Consider the following 18,100-nt stretch of genomic DNA (forward strand, 5'->3'; position numbering starts at 1 on the left):
ACACATCGAGAGGACCAATCCACATGCTTCATTAAACTGGTCCATAACCTAGACAACCGAGACCTAATATAGGTCCACATGCTACAACAATGATCTCCATCTGCCAAGTCTTGAATAGGATCAGCATCAGCATCTTGAAACTCCACCAGAAACTGCACTAACACCATTTATGCAATTTATCAAAGATCTTCATCAAAAAAGTTCTACCGGTGAAACCCTTGCCGGAACTAGAAGCAAAGTTTCTAAGCAAACAGGATAGCATCCGATCACCATACCAAAACCAAATTACTAAATATGAGCATGAGTATCATGAACAAGACAATTTCATGAACAAACTATACTGGAGCCTACCAGATCATGCTAGATCCAAATTAACCAGAAACCACTCAACCTACCGGGATCAATTGGGTGCCAGTAAAGCATCCAAATATCTAGTGTTTTCTGTTAGGTCCTGGGAAGGACAACTGAGAGGGGGATGAATCAATTGTGAACCAAAATTATCAATAAATTGTAATCCAATTGCAAGTTATTCCAATTTAAACTTAAATGCTGGTAAACCAAACTTAAGTGTCGGTAAAACAGATTAACAGATATAGTAGTACTGGTTTAACTTAATGCATGAAACATAAAGAGAAACAACATCCACAACACATAACACATATATTTTGATGTGGAAAATCGATAAGAGAAAAACCACGATGGGAAACCTTACCCACAATCAGATGATACTACTGTAGATAGTATGTGTACAAATGGGGTCTGCACATGCAGAAAGGCCAACTGCCTTGAGCTCATTGCTCAATCACAAATTAGGAGTAACACTGACTACACAATTGGATGGTTAAATCCAATGATAATGTACTTCTCAAAATAGTATCTCCAATGCTGGATTCAGTATCGGTTAAGCTCTTAACATGAGAGTCAAAACACCTTCATAACCTTCCTCCAACCTTCGAATAATGTTTGCGTGATTCATACAAGGATCTACTTATTTTTTCTCTTCAATATCCATACACACTCATACCATATCCATATCCCGATCTTCAATAAGATCTTACAGTCATTTATACAAAACCTAAGACCAAATGTATAGGTCTGCTCACTAAAGATATTACAATTAAATCAATTACAAATAAGTCTTGATTGGATACAACATGTTGGCTCAATACATTTTACCACAATAAAAAATTAATAAAACAATCTCCATAACATTTCGTGTTGATCTGGAATATCAGTCCATAACCTAGACCTATCTGTTGGTAAAGGCAAATCTGTCAACCCATTTAGACCAATAAGCAAAACACCAAAACCAAATGATCTCCAAGTTATCATTGTTGTTGGTGAGCCATATAACCTGTTGGTGAACACATACCGGTGATTGTGCATAAGCCACTAACCATACCAGTGAACATAATGTAAACCTCCAAGAAGTCAAGTGTTGAAATCAATGAAAAAACCAATGCAACACATGACAAAGTCATCCATAATACCAACAATCTCCCCCTTTGGCATTGATGACAACACTAGATGGAAAAACATCTAAGTTCCAAAAACAGAATGCCAAAAACATTAAACCAATCAATCTCCCAAATATAGATCAATACAAAGTTTATTACAAAACCAAAACCAAAGATACATATATCCAAAGAGTATATCTTTCCCTCAATGAATAATCTCTCCCCAAAGGAATGTTATTTTTTCACAGATATCTCTCCCCCTTTGACATCAAATGCCAAAGCAGTTAAGAATTCAAAACTTACCATTCTGCAAACTACTCCCCCTGAGAAGAAGCTCTCCTCCATCAAAGCCAAAAAAAGGTTTTTTTGTTAGTTCCTATCGGTTTGATGCCAATCTTCAACATCTAAGTCTCTGTCAGTGGGGAAATTACCCCAAGTTGCTCTCTGAGATATTCAAAAGTTTCCTTAGGCAAAGGCTTTGTAAAGATATCTACAATTTTCTCTTTAGTATTCACATAAACCAATTTCACTTCATTTTCTTCAACATTCTCTTTCATAAAATTATACTCAATAGAAACATGCTTTGTCTTAGAGTGAAATACCAGATTCTTTGATATATCAATTGTTGCTGAATTATCACAATAAATGATTATTGGTTCTTTGCATTTTTCCTTTATATCCTTCAACATTTTCTTGATCCATAATACCTAAGTACAATTAGTTGTTGCTACAGCATATTCTGATTCCTCTATTGATAATGATGTACAGGTGTGTTTCTTACTTATCCATGAAATCAATTTGCTACCAAGAAACAATGCACTACCAATGGTACTCTTCTTGTCATCTATATCACCTACCCAATTTGTATCAATGTATGCACATAAATCAAAATTTTCATCTTTAGGATACCATAAACCAAGATTTGTTGTTCCTTGTAGGTACCGAAAAATCCTTTTAACTGTTGATTCATGATTTTCTTTAGGTTTGCTTTGAAATCTTGAAACAATACATACTGCATTCATTATATCAGGTCTTGCTTGTGTCAAATATAGTAAACCTCCAATCATAGATTTGTACCTTGTTGGATTAATAGGAGTTGAATCATCCTTCAATGCCAATTTATCAGTTGTAGTCATAGGAGTACTTACCGGTTTGAAATTTTCCATACCAAATTACTTCAAAAGTTCCTTCAAGTACTTTGTTTTACATATGAGTATACCTTTATCTGTTTGTGAAATCTACAAACCTAGAAAGAATTTTATCTCTCCAATCATAGACGTTTCAAATTCTTTTTGCATCTGATTAGCGAAGTCCTTACATAATCCATCTTCACCTCCAAAAATGATATCATCTATAAATACTTCAATAACCAAAATGTCATCATTGGTAACTTTGTAATAGAAATTGTTGTCAGCATTACCTTTTGTGTAACCAAGCTTCAAAAGATATTTATCCAATCTAGCATACCAAGCTCTGGGAGCTTGCTTCAATCCATATAAATCTTTCCTTAACCTCCAAACCATATCCTTATTATTTGTCAAATAAAATCCATCAAGTTGTTCAATGTAAACTTCCTCTTCAAGATCTCCATTCAAAAATGCACATTTTACATCCATTTGATAAACTTTATAGTACTTATGGGCTACAAATGCAATAAATAGTCTAACTGCCTCAATTCTGGCTACTAGTGAAAAGGTTTCATTATAATCAATTCCTTCTTTCTATGAATAACCTTTACAAACTAATCTTGATTTGTTTCTGATTACTTCTCCATCTTCATTAAGTTTCTATATACCCATTTAGTTCCAATTACATTTTTATCTTTAGACTGAGGAACCAATGGCCAACTGTTGTTGTTTCCAATTTGTTCTAATTCATCTTCCATTTCTTTTATCCAATGTTCATCCTTACATGCTTCAATAACAGATGCTGGTTCAACTTGAGAAATTAAACATACATTTGCTAGTCTTCCTCTAGTCATAACACCTTGATTCTCATTTCCAATTATCTGATTCTTTGAATGATTCAATCTTACATACCTGGGTTTATTTTGATTAACATTCACAGGCTGCTATTCTTCAGTCACTGTTGAGTTTTCTGATGATGTCGGTGTGACTGGGTCTTCATTTTGTATCGATGCAATCTATGTTAGTTCATTTATAACCATTTGAACTGTCGGTTCAACAGATCTTGAATCTCCTCTAAAGTGTTCATCTATCTTCACATTAGTACTCTCAATGATTTTATGTAACCTTTTATTATAACATCTATATGCCTTACTTTTAGATGAATAACCAAGAAATATTCCTTCATCACTTCTAGGATCAAATTTTCCAATATACTCATCTCTTCTAATATAACATTTGCTTCCAAATATTCTAAAGTACTTAAGAGTAGGAATATAACCAAACCATAGTTCATAAGGGGTCTTACCAGTTTCACTTTTGATGTGAACTCTATTGAAAGTATAAACCATTGTATTCACTGCTTCTCTCCAGTACACATGAGGTAGATTCGCTTCCATTAACATTGTTCTTGCTGCATCCAGAATAGTTTTGTTCTTCCTTTCCACAACTCCATTATGTTGGGGTGTCTGGGGTGCTGATAGTTGTCTTTTGATTCCATTTACTTCACAGAATGCATTAAATTCCTTAGATATAAATTCTCCTCCTTGATCTGATCTTAAACATTTGATTTTCTTGCCGGTTTCATTCTCTACCATTGCCTTGAATATCTTGAATCTTCCAAAATCTTCTGATTTCTCCTTAAGAAAAGTAACCCAACACATTCTAGAATAATCATCAATTATTAGCATAAAGTATCTATCTCCTTGTAGATTTCTTGTTCTTGCTGGACCACATAAATCAATATGAATTAAATCAAGAATATTATTTGACTTCTCAGTCATGCTCTTAAATGTTGTTCTCACTTGCTTTCCCATTTGACATTCCTTACATACCGGATTATGAGGTTTCACAATCTTAGGTAAATCCCTTACTACCTTAGTTGAACTGATCTCTACAATGCAATCAAAATTCACATGACTAGGTCTTTTATGCCATAACCAACTTTCATCAATATGTGCAATTTAATTTTTTTTACCGATTGCAATCTCCAATCCAGTTCTGTTAATGATTTTTCATTTCCCATTCTTTAATTGTAACTGAAGTCCTTTTTCAACTAACTGACCAACACTTAAAAGATTATGCTTTAAACCTTCTACATAATAAATATTGCCAGTATTGTGCTTAAATTCCAAAGATATAGTTCCTTTTCCTTTGATTAAACAAGCTTTATCATCTCCAAACCTTACTAGACCTCCATGAATTTCTTGAAAAGATAAGAATTTGCTTTTATCACTAGTCATATTATGCGAGCATCCACTATCTATAATTCATTCATATTTTTCTTCAATTTTTGCTCCTATTACCTGCTCTACCGGTTTGACAATAGGTGTTGGTTGATCTTCCTTTATTACAACAAAAGCCCATCCATTATCTGTTGGATCTTCATTTGATTCATCTGTAACACCTTCATCTGCATAGTAACATGACTTATCTCTATTTTTCTTGAATCTATATCTCCGATATTCAGGGTTAGGCTTATATGATCTTTTTACTTGCTCCCTTAGTCTTGCATGTCTATTAGGACATCTAGATTCCATATGACCAACTTTATTGCAATTAAAACATTTGAAAGGTGCTTTACCTTCATACTTACTTCCTATTGGATGTTTAGAAATTTTCCTTGCAAATAGTGCTTCAAGTTCTTCAAGTTCTTCATTTTCTCTCCTCAAATATTCAAGTTTTTTTGCATAAAGCACTTTCCAATTAGTTTTTTTAGATGATGATGATGTTGATGGTGATGCTTTCAAAGCTAAATCAATATTTACAATAGCAATAGGACCAAATTCCTCAAGCTCAAATGTTGAAAGTTTTCCAACCAAAGTATCTCTAGAAACTGAAGTATTAGGCATTGTTCTCATTTCTTTAATAGTAGTTACTTTCATTTTGTAAGCCAGTGGCAATGCTCTTAAAACTTTAGACACAATTTCATCTTCACTTAAGGATCCTCCACAACATTGTATTCCTAAAACAATTTCATTAACTCTTTCCATAAATGTAGAAATTATTTCATCTTCTTCCATTTTCAAATTTTTATACTTGACCCGGTAACATTCTAATTTTGTAATTTTGACAATGGTATCTCCTTCACTCAGTGTTTCTAGTTTATCCCAAATATCTTTAGCAGTAGATTGGTCTGATAATCCCATGATTTGCTGATTTGATAATGCGCTTAGAAGTGCTTCTCTTGCTTTGCAATCATTGTCCATGTCCTTACCCAATGTTGGTGGACGAGGTTGATTTTGAATAGGAGCAACATGGCCATTCTTTGTAATATCCCATATATCTCTTCCAATATAGTTCAAATGTGTTTCGATTCTAATCTTCCATATGGCATAGTTAGATCCATCAAGATTTAGACTGTCCTTCCTGAAAATATTTGTTGCCATAGGATTTCCTCAAGTTGTTAGACTTCTGCAAAAAGAGGACTTAGCTCTGATACCAATTGTTAGGTCCCGAGAAGGACAACTAAGAGGGGGGGGATAAAAATATGATAGGATCTATGTTGGAGTTGGACCTGATACAAACATGCCAGAGGAAATAGAGATAGAATCAAAATTGGGGAAGTGGAAGAAAAATATTGTTTATGAAACAATCCCCTTCACCTGTTTTCATTGTAAAAAAGTCGGACACTGAGCTAAAAAATGTCCAACTATAGAGGATAAACCCCATATCCAAACTAAGGTTTGGAAAAAAGTGGACCAGCCACTAAAAGCTTGGGAATCCATTGATCCTAATCAAGAGAAGCAGTCTTAGATAGGACGGGTGGAGGAAGAAATCACCAGTGAAGTGGGTAGTGAACTAAAGATTCAGATGTTGGAATAGAGTGTTAAGGACTCAGTACACAAAGAAAAAGACAACACTCTGCAAGAGGATCAGAAAGAGGACAAGACAGAGGTAGAGAAAGAAGATAAAATGCCCACAGATAATAAAGAGGAAGGAGATAACTTCAACCTTGTTTCAAAATCTCAAGATCAAGATAAAAAAATAGACTGGTTCTAGGAGGCCCAACCTGATACCATTTTGGGCCAAGGGCTATCAGAAATCTCATTAACCACCCTAGCAAAGGGAAGTTGGCCTATTCGGAGGAACAAGATCCAAAATGGGGAGATGAAGAGGACAAAAAAAAAGCACTAGGGAAGAATGAAACAAAGTAGGAGGACGAAGAAGTAGTAGAGGATAAAAGAAGGAACAAGCACAAAAAAAAGAATAACAATAACCCAGTAAATAGTATGCTGACTAGAAACACCAGAACAGGCTTGGTGATGTGGGAGCGCAACACACTTCTCTAGGAAGACACTCAAATGCCAAAAAAAATCATTGGAAACAAGCAGGAATTTAGCAGATGGTACCCAAAGAACCATCTTTAAGGTAGGTATTTCTAAAAATCCATGAAAATCATCTCCTGGAATATTAGGGGACTTAATAGTCCTCACAAGTATAATTTAGTTAAAAATATGATTAGAGATAAAAACCCTGACATTTTTTTGATTCAAGAAACTAAGATGGTTAAAGATAAAGTTCAAAGTTTGAATATTTTCAAAACTGGAGGAGTCAGCAGAGGTAGTTCAGAAGATGCTTTGGGAGGAATTGTTACTTTCTAGAACAAAAACAATGTAGAAGGAGAGGTGTTAATTTAGGACAACAATCAGGCCTGTATAAGATTTAAGCACATTAAGAATTGCACTACGTGGGTCCTAATTAATGTTTATGCTCCTAACACTAAGACTGGTAGAAGTGAGATGTGGAGATATCTTACTAGGTTGAGAAGAAGGTTTGCTGAGGACAACTAGATAATTATGGGACATTTCAACACTCCCTTGAAGGAAAATGAGAAAAAGGGAGGGAGTCATGCTAATCTGGATTGCAGATTGGACCTAATGGACTTTATAAACAATAATGTCATTCATGATCTGGAGTTGTAAGGAGTTAAATACACTTGGACTAATAGAAGAAGTGGTGAGAATTTGATTCAGGTTAGACTTGATAGAGCTCTTCTTTCCTTAGATTGGTTTAATCTTCATGAATGTTCTTTATCTTCTCACATAAGGGCAGGATCAAATCATTACCCTATAACCTTCACAACTAAAGTAAAGAATAGAAGGAGACATTTCCCTTATAGATTTGAAAAAAATGTGGACTAGACACCCAGATCTGAAAAGTAAGATTAAGGACTGGTGGCAAGTCAGTATTGAAGGTAATGCCATGTATAAAGTGGTCAAAAAGCTGAAGAATGTTAAAGATAATGTTAAGAAGTGGAATAAGGATTACTTTGGGAACATATTTACCTCAAAAGCGACAACCCTCTTAGAACTCAAAGAAATTTAGGATGAGATACAGAACAATGGTTACCCCTATATGTCTAGAAACACTGAAGATGCTATTCTTATGAGATATCATGAAATAATAGCTAAAGAGGAAACCTTCTGGAAACAAAGATCAAGAAATGTCTGGTTAAAGGAGGGGGATAGGAACACTAAATACTTCCATATGTCCACCCTAAGACATAAGGCCATAAATAGAATTGTACAGATTAAAGTGAATGATAGATGTGTTGAAGATGATGATTCCATGAGCAAGGCTGCTATGGATTTTTTCTCTAATTTACTTGCTAAGGATCAGAATTTGAATACACAAGCCCAAAGGGAACTTTTGGATAGTATACCTACCATTTTGGGGGATGATCAGAATGATCATTTAACGGCCATCCCTTCCCATGATGAAATTCTAATAGCTATTAATTCCTTTGAGGGTAACAAGGCCACAGGTCCAGACAGCTTTCCCATGTTCTTCTTCCAAATGTACTGGCATATTATTGGACATGATGTTACCAGAGTTGTGAAAGAGTTTTTTGGTGCTAGAAAACTTTTGAAAGAAGTTAATGGTACTTTTATAGCTCTTATACCCAAAAAGATGGGGGCAGATTCAATGGATCTTTTCGGACCTATAAGTTTATGCAACTCTCTCTATAAGATTATCTCTAAGGTCCTTACCTCTAGAATTCTAAAATTTCTTTCCTCCATTATTTTGCCTCAACAAAGTGGTTTTGTCCCAAGAAGGTAAATTCTAGATTCTATCATCTCTGTTCATGAAAATATCCATTCTCTAGGCTTTTCTAAAAAAGAAGGTTTTTTTCTGAAGCTTGACCTCTCTAAAGCCTATGATAGAGTGGATTGGGATTTTATGATGGATGTTCTTTTTGCTTTTTGTTTTAATCCTAGGAGTGTTAGCCTTATCAGACAACTTGTTTCTTCAACTTATTTCTCTATGTTAATGAATGGTTCCCCATCTCCTTTCTTTAAAGCTTCAAGAGGTCTTAGGCAGGGGGACCCTCTATCTCCAGTGATCTTTATCATCATAGCGAAATGTTTGGGGAGATGTATTGGAAAGCTAGTTGAGAAAAGGGAGTTTTGTGGTTTGAATCCTTCTTCAGTAGATCAAATATGTTCTCATCAGCAATTTGTTGATGATTCTATAATAATGGGAAAAGCCACTGTGAAGAACACTAAAAGAATAAAAAAGGCTTTGGATAACTATGGAGAGGCTACTGGTTAGCTTATAAACTGGTCTAAAAGCTTTGTTTATTTTGTCAATACCCCAGAGAGAAGGAGGATTCAAATTAGTAACATTCTGGGAGGCCAAATTGGTAGCTTTCCTACTTCCTATTTGGGTCTCCCCTTAGGCCAAGATCCTCTGGATACCTTTTGGGGAGCCTTGGTGGATAAATTCCATAAAAAGTTGTCTAGATGGAATGGAGCTCTTCTTAGTCAAGTAGGTAAGGTTCAATTGCTAAAAACCACTCTTCAAAGTATCCCTCTCTATGCCATCAGTCTATTTACGATTCCTACTAAGTATGTTGAGGCCATTGAAAAAATTCAGAGATCCTTTTTATGGACAGGGGTTGAGGAGAAGAAGAGAATGAACTTAATTGCTTCGGAGAAGGTCTGTAAGATTATGAATAAAGGCGGTCTGGGCCTTAGAAGAATAAGAGACATAAATGATTACCTTATGGCCAAGAAAATTTGGAGAGGATATAGAAATCAAGGAAAGTGGAAAAAAATATGGGACAACAAATATAAAAGCCAATGTCCAAATCTTTAAAGTTTCCTCAAAGCGGAGATTATCCCAATTGGATCCAATATTTGGAAAAATGTCTCTAGGACTAGAGACTTAATTATCAAAGGCACAAAATGGAAGTTGGGGAAAGGGAATATTATTTAGTTCTGGGAGGATCCTTGGCTTCTAGAGCCCCCTTTAAATGAAAACCCTGAGTGGAACAGATATCAGAAACAATGCAAGGAAAGATTTGGAACCAAGGTGGAGGATTATTGGAAAGATGGACAGTGGAAAGACTTACCTCAAGTGGATTAGTCTTTGGGTAGTTTGAACAAATTCATGAACTCAATGGTGAGGATTGAAGAAGAAGACTAGTTAATTTGGAAACTCACAGCTAGTGGTACTTTTACTGTGGCTTCTCTATATCATTAACATTACAATAACATGGAAAGTCCTTGTTGGGCTAAAGCTTGGGTGAAAGGTCTTACCCCCAAGATCAACATTTTCTTTTGGATAGCCCTTCAAGACAATTCTTACTACTGAGAGTATCAGAAAAAGAGGTATCAGCATGCCAAGTATCTGTACTCTTTGTAAGAAGAATGAGGAGACTATAAATCATATGCTCTTTCATTGCCCCTTCTCAACTGATGTTTGGGGAAGTTGTCTGGATCAATTCAATATTAGTTAGAGCTTCCCCAACTTGATTCAAGATATTTTCAAGTCATGGAATCATCCTTCAAACATTAGAACCACTACCTTATTATGGAGAATTGCTTTACCTCACATGTGCTAGGGTTTATGGAAAGAGAGAAATGATAGAATTTTTCAGAGAAAAGAATACTAAGGCTAACATTGTGTTTGAAAAATAAGAAGAAGTATAGTCGAAAATATGAATATTATAGGTGGTATTGATAATCCTAATGCTAAGGAGGATCAATTTATCTATAAAAAGTGGAGATTAAAAGGTCAAGAAAGAATCCAGAGTAATCCTAGAGATGGAGTGATATGGATTAGCCCACCTAGGGGATGGATGAAAATCAATTTTGATGGGGCCTTTAAGGGAAACCCATGGATTGCAGGATGTCGAGTGGTCCTAAGGGATGAGTGGGGAATATGTAAAATCATAAAATGTATTCCTATAGGAAATCAGACCAGTCATGTTGCCAAAGCCATGGCGGCTTATCATGGGATTATCCTTGCTGAGGAAGCCAATTGCACTAAAGTTTTGTGTGAAGGAGACTCCTTAAACATTATCAATTGTTTAAATATGAAATTCCTGCCATCTTGGTCAATTAGTAATGCTATTACAGCTATGAGGAAAATCAGCAAAGAGTTTGAAATGTGTGTTTTTAAACATGTTTACAGGGAGGCCAACTCTTGTGCTGATTGGGCAGCCAACTTGGCTTGCCAATCAGGAGACATCATTACTAGTTATGGTGAAATGGAGATTGCAAGTGAAATAAAATCCTTTCTCAATCAGGACCGAAGCTATACAAGGCAACATGGTACTTTTAATCTTTATTTCTAATGACCTTTTTGCCTTTTTCGATGCAGGACTTGCTTGAAGATAATGAGCTATTAAATAGGTGTCTTATCATTATTACTTGGCACAGATTATGGGTGCTCTTACAGAATAACCACAAAAACTAGAGGAAAAGTTATCAAAATGAGACAAGGCATTGCAAGGAAGGTACTAGAAAAATGGGAGGTAACAAGAAAAAATTTGAACCTGCTTCCTGCTCTGAATGGAGAAAGAATGAAGAAGTCTATGATATCCTTCAACAGGGGGGTCTCAATATTTTCATGGAACAACTAAATGGGAAGGACCCCACAATCACTAGCTATTTCATCAAGAACTAGAAAAATGGAAAAATTCTAATTGGCTCACATATGATGAATGTAGATGAAGAGGTTGTCGCTAAGGCCATGGGGATGACTACCGAGGGTATGAAATTTTACAAGGATAGAGGGATATCAGATAAAGCAGCAGACAAGTTTCTTGTTACCGATGGTGAGAGAAGAAAGATGATCAAAATTGATAGCTCCTACCACTCCCCAAAGAGAATTTGTAGGCCATGTAGGTTTGTTTTATTTGCTTCTATTGAATACATTGCCTTAGATGGTAGGTTTACCAGGGCATATGGGCATCACTTCATCCTTCTCAACCATTTTCGTCATGGAGAAAGGGTTAGCCTTCCCTATTACCTTGCTTGTTCAATGGATCATACTATAAAGGAGATCTAGAAGGACCCTAAAGGTGATCATGCCCTCCACCAGGGGCTTATGGTCCTGGTTTATAAAATTCTAAAGGGGAAATGCATTGAAAAGCCTATTAAACACAAAAATGCCTGAGATGAGACTATGGAAAGTAAGGATAGTGGTTTCAACTTTGATTTGGAGACCAAGGGAGAGTGGGAAGAAAATTGCAAAAAAGGGATGATTAGGGCCAAGAAGAGGAGGATTATTGTGGAATCTGAAATATTGGATTTTGAAACTGAATCCCTTGAGGAAAAACCTATTAAAAAGAGGAAAGGGAAAGCCACTGGAATGAAGGCTTAGAAAAAGAACACTAAAAAGGGTAGCAATTTTGATTTCAATTATGTTCTAGTTGAATCTAAGGAGGAGGATGAAGAAAATAAGAGGATCGATAGTCAGGACAAAGAAGGGGAGGGTAACCTAGTTAAGGACAATTTGGAGACCGTGAATACCACTAGTCTGCATAAGGAGGAAAAAAGGGGGTCAAAGCAATAGTGGTGACAAAGATACTATTAAGGCCTTCTGTGAGACCATTGCTACTATGGTGAAGGATATTAATAGTTTGAAAACTGATGCATAGGCTATGGCAAGAATTACAGTTGGTGACAAGCCCCTGGCGGAGCATGTTAAAGAGTTAGTGGCCGTTCTACATAATGCAGAAGCTATTGAATGTATGGTTGAAAAAATCATAGAAATGGAAAAAAAGGTCAATGAGATGTGAGATAGAAAGGAAATGGAAAACAAAATGAAATATTTTGGTAGCAGAATTGACAAGCTGGAGCACAACATCAAGCAGATTGCTGATCAAAATTTCCAAATCCTCAAATCTTCGGTGGACAACATGAACATCTTTATCAATAGGTTCAAGAATAATGCAGAGAAGGATGGTGATAAAGAGTAGGTGAACAAGAAGGGTCATGAAAGGAGGACCAGAGCTAACACAAAGAATAAGGATGACATCGAAGGTTGTGAGATGGAGGATATGAAGACCTCAACGAACAACATGAAACAAATGGTTGTTCACGCTGAGGAAATTTTGAATAGTATTTAGTTTCAGTTGTTGTCATTGGTTCTATCTCTTTGTTGTCTTTGTGCTTTCCTTTTGTTGTCTGTTCTGAGTTTTTAATGTAATGATGTGTTAAGCTATTCCCTTTTGGTGGGTTCATTTTGTCTTTTTGAAGTGATCAGGCACTTTTTTTAGCAGTTCTATTTTCCTGGCTAGTAAAAGGTTCGAGTACCTTTCAAATACCTGCTTCTACTTAATAAAAACTAAGAGGGGGGGGTGAATTAGTTGTGAACCAATTGTTAATAAATTGTAATCTAATTGCAAGGTATTCCAATTTAAACTTAAATGTCGATAAACCAAACTTAAGTGCCACTAAAATAGATTAACAAATATAGCAGTACCGGTTTAACTTAATGCATGAAACATAGAGAGAAACAACATCCACAACACATAACATGGATATTTTGACATGGAAACCCAGTAAGGGAAAAACCATGATGGGAAACCTTACCCACAATCAGATGATACTAGTGTAGATAGTGTGTGTATACAAATGGGGTCTGCACATGCAAAAAGGCCAACTACCTAGAGCTCACTGCTCAATCACAAATTAGGAGTCACACTGACTACACAATTGGATGGTTAAATCCAATGATAATGTACTGCTCAAAATAGCATTTCCAATGCTAGATTTAGTACCGGTTAAACTTTGAACATGAGTGTCAAAACACCTTCATAACCTTCCTTCAACCTTTGAATAATGTCTATGTGATTCGCATAAGGATCTTCTTATTTTTTTTCTTCAATATCCACACACACTCATACCATATCCATATCCCAATCTTCAATAAGATCTTACAATCATTTATACAAAACCTAAGACTGAATGTATAGGTCATCTCACTAAAGATATTACAATTAAATCAATTACAAATAAGTCTTGATGCAATACAACATGTCGGCTCAATACATTTTACCACAATAACCAATCAATAAAATAATCTCCATAACGTTTCGTGTTGATCTAGAATACCGATCCATAACGTAGACCTATCTACCGGTAAAGGCAAATCTATCAACCTGATTATACCAATAAGAAAAACACCAAAACCAAACTTCCAATCCATGTCTTCGACATAACCAAATGATCTCCAAGTTATCATCGTTGCTGGTGAACTATATAACCTGCTTGTGAACACATACTGGTGACTATGCATAAGCCACTAAGGATACCAGTGAACATAATGTAAACCTCTAAGAAGACAAGTGTTTACATCAATGAAAAAACTAGTGCAACACATGATAAAGTCATCCATAATCTGTCTTTGAGGTACTCAAATGATTCCTTGGGCGAAGGTTTAATGAAAATATCTACAACCTACTCTTTAGTGTTTACATAAACTAGTCTAACTTCATTCGCTTCCATCTTTTCCTTTAAAAATTTATACTTGATACATATGTGCTTTGTCTTAGAATGAAATACTAGATTCGTTGATATATCAATAGTAGTAGAGTTATCACAATGAATAACTACCAGTGCATCACAATCCACCTTTATATCATTCAACATTTTCTTCATCCATAAAACCCATGTACAGTTAGTAGCAGCAACAACATACTTAGCTTCAACAATAGATAAAGAAGTACAAGACTGTTTCTTTCTAATCTATGAAACCAACTTCTTTCCAAGAAAGAAAGCTCCACCAGAACTACTTTTCCAGTCATCAACATCTCCAACCCAATCACCATCTGTATATGCACATAAAGTAAAGTTATCATCCTTAGGGTACCACAAACTATATTCTGATGTACCTTGCAAGTATCTAGAAATCCTTTTCACCACACTCTCATGATTCTCTCTAGGATCACTCTGAAATCTTGAAATAATACAAACGACATTCATTATGTCAGACCTAGTTTGATTCAAATAAAGCAGACCTCCAATCATAGATTTGTGTCTTGTAGGATTTACCAGTGCAGAAACATATTTTCTTGTCAATTTCTCACTTTTAACCATAGGAGTACTTACTGGTTTAGAATCTCCCATACCAAATTTCTTCAACAATTCCCTAGAATACTTAGTTTGATAGATGAAAATACCTTTATCAATCTACGTAATCTGCAAACCTAAGAAAAAATTTATATCCCGAATCATAGACATCTCAAATTCTTTCTCCATATTCTTAGAAAATTCTATGCACAACTTATCTTTGCCTCCAAAAATAATGTCATCAACAAATACTTCAATAATCAATATATTATCATCAATTATTTTATAATATAAATTACTATGAGCATTACCCTTTATCAAACCAAGCTTCAAAAGATATTTATCCAACCTTCCATACCAAGCTCTAGGTGCTTGTTTCAATCCATATAAACCTTTCCTTAACTTGCAAACCATATTTATATCATCTGATAGTGAAAAACCATCAAGTTTCTCAATATAAACTTCCTCATCAAGCTCCCCATTCAAAAATGTATACTTAACATTCATCTGATAAACCTTGTAGTTTTTATAAGCAGCATAGGCAAGAAATAATCTTACAGCTTCAATCCTAGCTACAGGTGCACAAGTCTCTCCATAATACATTCCTTCCTTCTGAGAATATCCTTTACAAACCAATCTATCCTTATTCCTTATAACTTGACCATCCTTATGAAATTTTACCAAGATCAAGAGGAAATGGAAAGTACAAATAAGAGACAACAAAATAGATGATAGGAATAAACTGTATTCTATCAAGATGAAAATACTAATAAACCGGATCATCAATCATTACATACAATGAATATGAGCCTGCTTATATAGGCAAGGCTATATGGATATGTGAGCACACAAATAGGAAATGTGTCTCAATAAGAAAAAGGGTAGGCAGGAAATAGGTGTGGTAGGTAGGAGAAATGATAAAATATTCCACATGAGGTGGATCACCCACCGGAGGTGGAATTATCACTCACCAATAAGTGGATATGATAAAGTAGTAACAAGATCAACACCATAAAAGATGGAAATTATCCTACACACACTATCCCAATGTGGCACAAACACTCAAGTTTCTCATACCAAAACTACTATGATATGCATGTACCTAAGTAAACTTAAGTAAGGTGTAATAATATCCATGATGAATAATTAATTACACCAACACCCCCCTTAAGTACAACTTAGGAGAATGCACTTAAGTCTACAATGCAACTAAGAAATGAAAGATGGGTCTCAGCTATGAGGCCATGATAGGTACCCATGTACAAATGCAAATGCATGCAAACCAATACAATGAAATCTCTCACAAAGCAGAGAAAGAGAGAAAAAGGCAATGGGAAAAAACCCTCCCCCAAAAGAGAGATGAAAAACATATACAAAGAAATCTCGTAGAAGTATGTGAAGGACAAAATCCGATGTGAGGAAAAAGACCCACCATATGAGAGAAGAAGAAGAGAGACTAGGTAGCCACCCCTCAATGTATAATCTGCACCAATGATAGAATCTCGAAGATGAATGAAACAACTACTCCACGAATGTCAAACCACATTCCTTCCCTTAGGAAGAAACAAAGCCAAAGGTGTATCCATGAAGTCTCCCCAATCATCATGGATGATAAAGGCATGGAGTAAACTAATGGAAAAAGGACTCATTCATTATGTAAATGAAACTATAATAGCACCACCTGATCCTAAGGCTGGTCCTAATGCTCAAATTGAATGGCTCACTAAAAATTCTATGGCACTTGGAACTCTTAGAAAGTATGTATCAGATGACTGCATTTTTCACATTGATAAGTGTACTACAATTAAAGAGGCTTGGGATATTTTTGAGAAATTGCATGGCCAAGTTGATGAGATTAAGGGCTACAAGCTTGATAGTGAACTCACAACTTTGGATCCCAAGAATTTTGATACAATCCAAGATTATGTCACAAAGAAATTGAGCTAAGAGAAAAGCTTAAGGATTGTGGAATTGACAAAAAGGATGCTCAATTAGTTTATAACTTGCTGGACAAGCTTCCTTCATAGTATGCAACCTTTGTATCTAGCTTTCACACCCATAGGTTAGCTCAAGGTTCCTCTTACACTTCTCCATGATTTGATGCATTCATGAAGATGTTGATACTTGAGCAATCTAAGTTGACCAAGATGAGGATTCTCAAATCTTCAAAGTCGCAAGCTTTGGTGGCTAACAAAGGGAATCAAAGAAATCAAGGAAAAGGCAAGAATAAAAAGAAACCTAAGTCAAAACCACAACAAGATGGAACAGAATCATCCTCTCCTTAAAAAGGTGATTCACCATTCTCACCTAAGAGGAAATCTTATAAGGACAATCTTTTTTGTGCATATTGCAAGAATTCAGGACATGATGAACATCATTGTTACAATAAGGATATTGATGAGTTGAAGAATCTTCTTGAGAAGAACAAAATCAACCTACCTTCTAGAATGTCTACATCAGCTTCTTCTTTTAAGGATAAAGGAAAGGATCACTCTTTTGGAACAGATAAAGGAAATAGATAAGCTCTTTGTGCTACTACAAGTCATGATTCAAGGAGATGGCTTCTAGATTCAAGGGCTTCTCATCATATGGCATCTTTGCAATCTATGTTCTCTTCATTTGAGCCTTGCACCATGCCATAGATTTTGATGGGAAATCATACATACTTGGATGTGATTGGGAAAGGATCTATTGTAATTGGGGAGAATTCCTTCAATGATGTGTTGCATGTACCCCATTTGACAAACAATCTTCTTTCCATCTATCAAATCAAGCATGGGGTAACTAGGAAAATTGTGGAGTTCACACCTCATTTAGTTATCATTAGAGACTTGGAGAGTGGAGCTATCATTGTGACTGGGGTGGCTGATCATGCATCTCAGTTGTACTCTTTTTCACATTTTGGTCCTATTGATGAGGTTTATTATCCCTATGTTAATGATTTAGATTTTGAGGAGAACTTTGGGTACTTAAACTTGGGGATTCTCACATAAGACCCCATTCTTGAGCCTTCTATTTCATCTCGCCCTCTTGATATCACACCACCTATTGCACCTAATGATGTAGCTAGTGCAAAATTTTTGCCTTCTTGTGATTCAGTGCAAAAAGATATTTCATGTCTTCCAACTTTATTTTCATGGGATACCTACTTGACAGACATTGTAGGTTTGTTTGTGGAGTCCTACATTGTAGATTTGGGAGACATCATTGA

The sequence above is a fragment of the Cryptomeria japonica genome, chromosome 7, assembly GCF_030272615.1.
Source record: "Cryptomeria japonica chromosome 7, Sugi_1.0, whole genome shotgun sequence".
NCBI lineage: Eukaryota > Viridiplantae > Streptophyta > Pinopsida > Cupressales > Cupressaceae > Cryptomeria > Cryptomeria japonica.